This window comes from Lathamus discolor, chromosome 2 (genome assembly GCF_037157495.1).
Source record: "Lathamus discolor isolate bLatDis1 chromosome 2, bLatDis1.hap1, whole genome shotgun sequence".
In the NCBI taxonomy this organism is placed as follows: domain Eukaryota; kingdom Metazoa; phylum Chordata; class Aves; order Psittaciformes; family Psittacidae; genus Lathamus; species Lathamus discolor.
Genome location: NC_088885.1, coordinates 75,060,394 through 75,066,393, shown reverse-complemented (window position 1 = coordinate 75,066,393; position 6,000 = coordinate 75,060,394).

Below are 6,000 nucleotides of genomic sequence, written 5' to 3'. Positions count from 1 at the left end.
GCTCCAACGGCCGGAGCACCTCTCCTGTGAAGGGAGGTTGAGAGAGGTGGGCTTGTTCAGCGTGGAGTAGAGAAGAGAGAGACTTTTTTACAGAGGTGTGTAGGAATAGGGCAAGGAGGAACGGCTTTAAGCTGACAAAAGGCAGATTTAGATGAGATGGAAGGAAGTGATTCTTCACTACAACGGTAGCGAGGCCCTGGCACAGGTTGCCCGGAGAAGCTGTGGCTGCCCCATCCCTGGCAGTGTTCAAGGCCAGGCTGGATGGGGCTTTGAGCAACCTGGTCTAGTGGAAGGTGTCCCTGCCCGTGCAGGGGTTGGAACTGCATGAGCTTTAAGGTCCCTTCCAACCCAAACCAGGCTGTGATTCTATGAAATGAGACACAAGATTTGCCCCTGCACCCAGCCCAGAGATTCTTTCTTTTTTCAATGCAAGAGCAGGAACAACACTGTTTAGGGATTAATATGGAGCTTGACCAAAGAAGCAGAGTTCACCTTCAAAGTACGTTAAACCCACAGTGCTGGGAGGTAGTGATGGCTCAACTGCCCTGTTATCTTGACAAGTGGCATCAGGGCAGGGATGAGTGATGACGAGACAGCTCCAGATACAGGCATCCATCCCAGGGAGAGCCAAGTGAAACAGGACCAGGGGGCCATACTCGGCACCTTTTCCTGCCTAATATGAGAAGGGAAAAAAGAGTTTGATAAATTCTGCCATTTTTTTTCCATATGAGGGTGACTGGGATGATAATCTCGTATGTAAACTACCCTGAACCTAAAAGGAATAAAATGCATAAATGAAGCTGTGAACTTGATTTTTTTTTTAACAGGGGATATGGGGAATAAAAGCATGCTGCCCTCCAAGTGTCCATTTCCTTCACAGAATCTCCCATCATGAGTAGTTTGCAGGTGGTAGCTCACCTGCTTGAGGGAATACACACTGGAGTGGGGAGGAAGGGAAACTCCTGGCATCCAAGCTGGAAGGATTCCCCATGCACAGAGCTCACTTGTGCTCTGGGTGATCCGGGGATTTGCTTTGAGGCCACACTGAGGAATTTGTCTCTAACCTGTGCAAACCAGCACCTTTGGAGCAAGTCCAGAGGAGGCCACGAAAATGATCAGGGGGCTGGAGCATCTCTCCTGTGAAGAGAGGCTGAGAGAGTTGGAGGTGTTCAGCCTGGAGAAGAGATGGCTTTGGGAGACCTTATAACAGCCTTCCAGTACGTAACAGGGCCTACAAGAAAGCTAGGGAGGGTCTTCTTACAAGGGCATGTAGGGATGAGGCAAGGGGGAATGGCTTTAAACTGAAAGAGGTAGATTTAGAGTAGATATAAGGAAAAAGTTCTTCACTGTGAGGGTGGTGAGGCACTGGAACAGGTTGCCCGGAGAAGTTGTGGCTGCCCTATCCCATTCAAGGCCAGGTTGGATGGGGCTTGGGGCAACTGGTCTAGTGGAAGGTGTCCCTGCCCATGGCAGGGGGGTTGTAACTAGGTGATCTTACGGTCTTTTCTAACCCAAACCACTCTGTGTTTCTATGATTCCAGGTACTTGAAGGGGCATTCAGGATGTTTAATTGTTCTGGCATCTCTTAATTTAGGTGGGTTTGGGAAGGTGTTTGGCACCATACATAGTGCTAGCAATTTCCACCTCCCTTCTCCTTCTCTTTCTCCTCCTTGTCCTCCCCTCCTCTCGCCGTCGGGGCGCCCATGCAGGCCCCGCAAGGAGCGATGCTCGGGGGCCGGCCGGCGGTGCTGTGCGGATCAGTGCCGGCAGGACCGCCCAGCGCCGCCGAGCCTCCCCGGCGGGCTGCTGTCGCCCCCCGGCGGCCGCCGCTGGCCCGGGCTCGGCGGCGGGCCCCGGGGTCCGCCTTCCTAAATGCGGGCGGGCAGGAACCGGGCCCTCACCCGCCGCAGACGTGCCGGGGAGCTCGGGGAGTCGCCTCCGACCAGTACTACGGGTGTTTAAAACGGGGCCGATTGTGCTCTCGGGGATTAGGAGGAGCAGAGGCTGCGGGACGGCGGGCGAAGTGAGATCCAAAGAAGACGGAGGATGCTCCGTGCAGCCAGGGGCTAAGGGCTGCACCCCACCGGGGATGTGTGTAACTCTCAGCATGGTGAAATGCTGGAGCGCAAACACACCTCGTCTCTGCCTGTGCAAAAGACTTGAGAAAGTATGGTGCTTGCCATAAGCTGAGGGATCGCTTCTGATGGCAGGAAGGTACAAGAGGGATCTGCCCACCAAGCAAAATCACTGCCTTCAGTCTTGCACCAAAAGTGAATGAAGAAAAAAGTGTCCTCTGCATACAGAAAGTAACCTGGCATTTCCATTAATATGCTATGGTTTAACTGGAGCAAGCGATACACAAAATTGGAACAGCCATAACCAACTAGGCGGCCGTGAATGTCTGTCACTATGCTAGCAACTGAATCCAGTGCAGCTGGTCCCACAACTGAAAATACATCAGACACCAACATTAGCTAACACAAGAAAACTATCCGGGCAAGCTGCACAGCAATGGCATGGCAGGATCGATTTTAAAGCCCAGAGGATAAACCAGTGCGGGTCTGGTGCGGGAAACAAAGATGCATATAAAATAAGTGGGCTTTTGTAAGGAGAAACTGAAAATACCATTGAATTTGTGTAGGGTTGTATGCAGAAATGGAAGTAAGACCAACTAAATGAACAGAGTGCACATAGTAAAATAAAATAGCTTCAAAATTCATAACTGATTTCTGATAGTAAGGGGTACAGCAAAACTTTATGAGGTTTTCTGTTTGGAATGGATTTAGTAATGATGCTTTTCTCCCAGCAGCTTTACATTCAGCACTTTGCTATAGGAATGATAGATCCCAGCCTTTGTAAAAGTTTAATAGGAAAATAGAGATCATGGTTCACAAGAAAGCTTGCTAATACCAAACACAGCTGATGCTGTACCCCAAAAAGTTAAAAACACAAAGCAAAATCCTAGGCACTTTTTGCTTTAAGCAAGGGTATGAGGGATGAGTCATGGGACACTAAAACTGTGCCTTGAAGAATGACAAATTGGGACTCTGGAAAAAAGCAAAACAAAATTACATGCATTAAACAGTCTTGTTCTTAACTTAATGTGTCAAATGCATTGCATCTAATACACGTTTATGACTGTAATCGAAGGGAGCGGCATCCTTAAGCCAATTATAACACCACCTGAGCAGGTGATTAAAGTGTCACACGTTTCCATCATGGTACTGCTTTTTCCCTTGCTTTTTGTTCGAGCTCAGCATGATAAAACAACAGCTAAAAAGATACCCACAATAAAGGCAATATGTTTGGGGTGGCAGATAGAAGGAACTAGCAAGAAAGGCTCAGGGCATATCAAGGAACATGGAATAAGGGCATGGAGTCAGCTAAGAAATCATTACAGTGCTTTCAGGCAGCAGAATAACGTGATGATTACTCAAGATACGATCCTGCCTTAGAGAAGCAGGAGCATCAGTCGGGTCTGGCAATGTAAAGGACAGATTATTTTCTGGAGATAGCTTTCTCATCCGTGCTTGGGCAACTGGCCAAACGGGCAGGATCCTGCACAGCTTGCTGTTTCTTTGATGGCTTCCCAGCTGCCCAAGGTGCACTAGGCGCATTATTAACACATAATCCAGGAAAGTTCGCAATGCCTGGCAATGCTGAACTTCCTGACAGTTTGAAAGTGGACACCTTTTCCCTGTACCTTTGTATTAACATCAACAGGCTTTCAATAGCAAGCCTGGCTCCTGGTGACCTGCCCACCCTTTTATTTCCTTGGCTCAGGAGCAAGCAAGTTGGAGAGAAGCAAGCAATTGTTCAGAGCCCTGCTTGAGCGCGCATGGACAAGTGGGGTATATGTTGTGCTGTGTGACAGCATGCAAAGAGAGAAAGTGCATTGCTGCATTGTTTGCTGAGCATCATAGAATGGTTTGAGTTGGAATGGACCTTAAAGATCATCCAGTTCCACCCCCTCTGCCACAGGCAGGGACACGTTCCACTAGACCAGGTTGCTCAAAGCCCCATCCAGCCTAACCTTGAACACCATCAGGGATGGGGCAGCCACAGCTGCTCCTTGGACGTTCCAGTGTCTCACCACCCTCACAGTGAAAATCTGCAGACATTTTCTATTCCAGAGAAATCATATCCCCCAAAGGATAAAAAAAAAAAAAAAAATCTAACAAAAATCTAAATTTAAGTAACCCCAAATTAATATTTTGAGTGCCATAGGCAAATACAATTATGACAGCTAAGGAGGTTCTTTGCCTTACAATGTTCTGGCACAGCTTAAACACTGGTTTTATTGAAAGAGCTCACTAAGATGGTGCCCACGGCTGGGGAATTTGCACTGATGCAGATTAGCAGGCTCTTCCTTGTACAGCCAAAGGCTCTGTAAATGCTCACTGGTGCCCTGTCCAGGAGGCATTTGCCTGCGCCACCCACAGCTGTGCTTCCCTGTGTCCAAGGCACTCAGTGCTTTCACCCTTCCAGGCCAGCGTGTCTTTGCTCTGCGTGCCTTTGTGCCTGCAATAGCTTTCTAACTTGCCCTAATCAAAATGACTATAAAACTGACCACCAACTGTGATCTTTCATGTTCTGTCTGCCTGAGAGACCATGCAAGATACCCACAGACCTCTCCCAAGATACACAAAATGCCTTGAAATCAACTATCGTCTGGAGACTTGCATTGTGCATGTAATTGTCTGCTACCAACTGCATACCACCATTAATTGCTGTCTCATCTGTTTTTCTCAACTTGTTGCTCAACATTGCTATCTCAGCAGCAGCTAGCATCTGTCACATACAATGCTTTAAAAAAAGCGCTCTGCATGGAAAAAGCATAGGAAAAAGCAGCGCCCATGAAGCCTGGACAAGTACTTTCCTAATTTTTAACCAGGATGGTGGCAGCTTAATCTGAAAAAACTTTTTCATTTCTTCAGAGTGCATTCCTGAAACTGGAGACTGCCTTTCATCCTGCCGGTGTTGCAAATGCTACAGGTATGGAGTGCATCCTTTTTGGCTGGAAGCACTCACAGAGCAGAGAATGCTACTGTAAAATGCTTAAAGAATGCTCAACCTGCAATTATGGCTTATTTCATGGAGCTTAATTGTGCTCATCAGGAAAGGCAGTTGGGCAAGATACTCAGATAATATCCTTAGGGTCCAACATAGCAAACAGTTCCTGACTTTCAGACGCCTTTTACTGTACTTGCTCCTCAACTACCTCCACTTCTTGTTGAGATAGAGAAACCCTGTGGTTTGCATTGGACGAAGATGAAATAACAGCATCCAGCTCTGGAAATCCTTCTGTTCGACATCTCTGCTTTGCGATGTGGCAACAGGGTCTTATCTTTACGGTACCTGAGTTGTCTTCTCCACCTTTCACAAGCTACCAGCCTATTCTTGCAATTTGGGAAATGCCGCCTATGCTTGCTCTTCCTTCTTTCTGCTATGGAAAAAGGAATCAGACACATGCTTCCAAGTTGAAACAGGAGGCAAGTGAAGGAGACAGTTTCAACCTGGAGAAACAGGACACAGGAAGAGTCTGCTGGACAAGCGAGAACGTCCGTCTCTGACCCATCAACTATTATTACACCTGTTAAAATTTCTCGGACCAAAAAGGGAAAAGCATTTTTTTGAGTAAATGCTTTGAAAATGACCAACACACCTCATTCTAACTGCACTCTTTGACACACCTGTGAGCTTTGAAAATAATATTCCGCTCTGCTGCAAGTTACCTAGAACATTTAAAATTTGATTTTAAACTTATATACATTATTGGCAGCTGGTATTGCTCCAGACCTAACACCTTATTTTGGCCAAGGCAGTTGATTCTCAGTGCTTCGTGGCATGCCTAACACTAAATTATATATACATTGCTTTTGCCCCTTTGTTCATTTGCATTGCTCTAGCAGCACTGCTACAGAACGAACATCATAGTTAGAACTCGAAAGGTTTAAAATTAACACGGGGATTCCCCTCCAAGCTGAAAACAAACTTGTT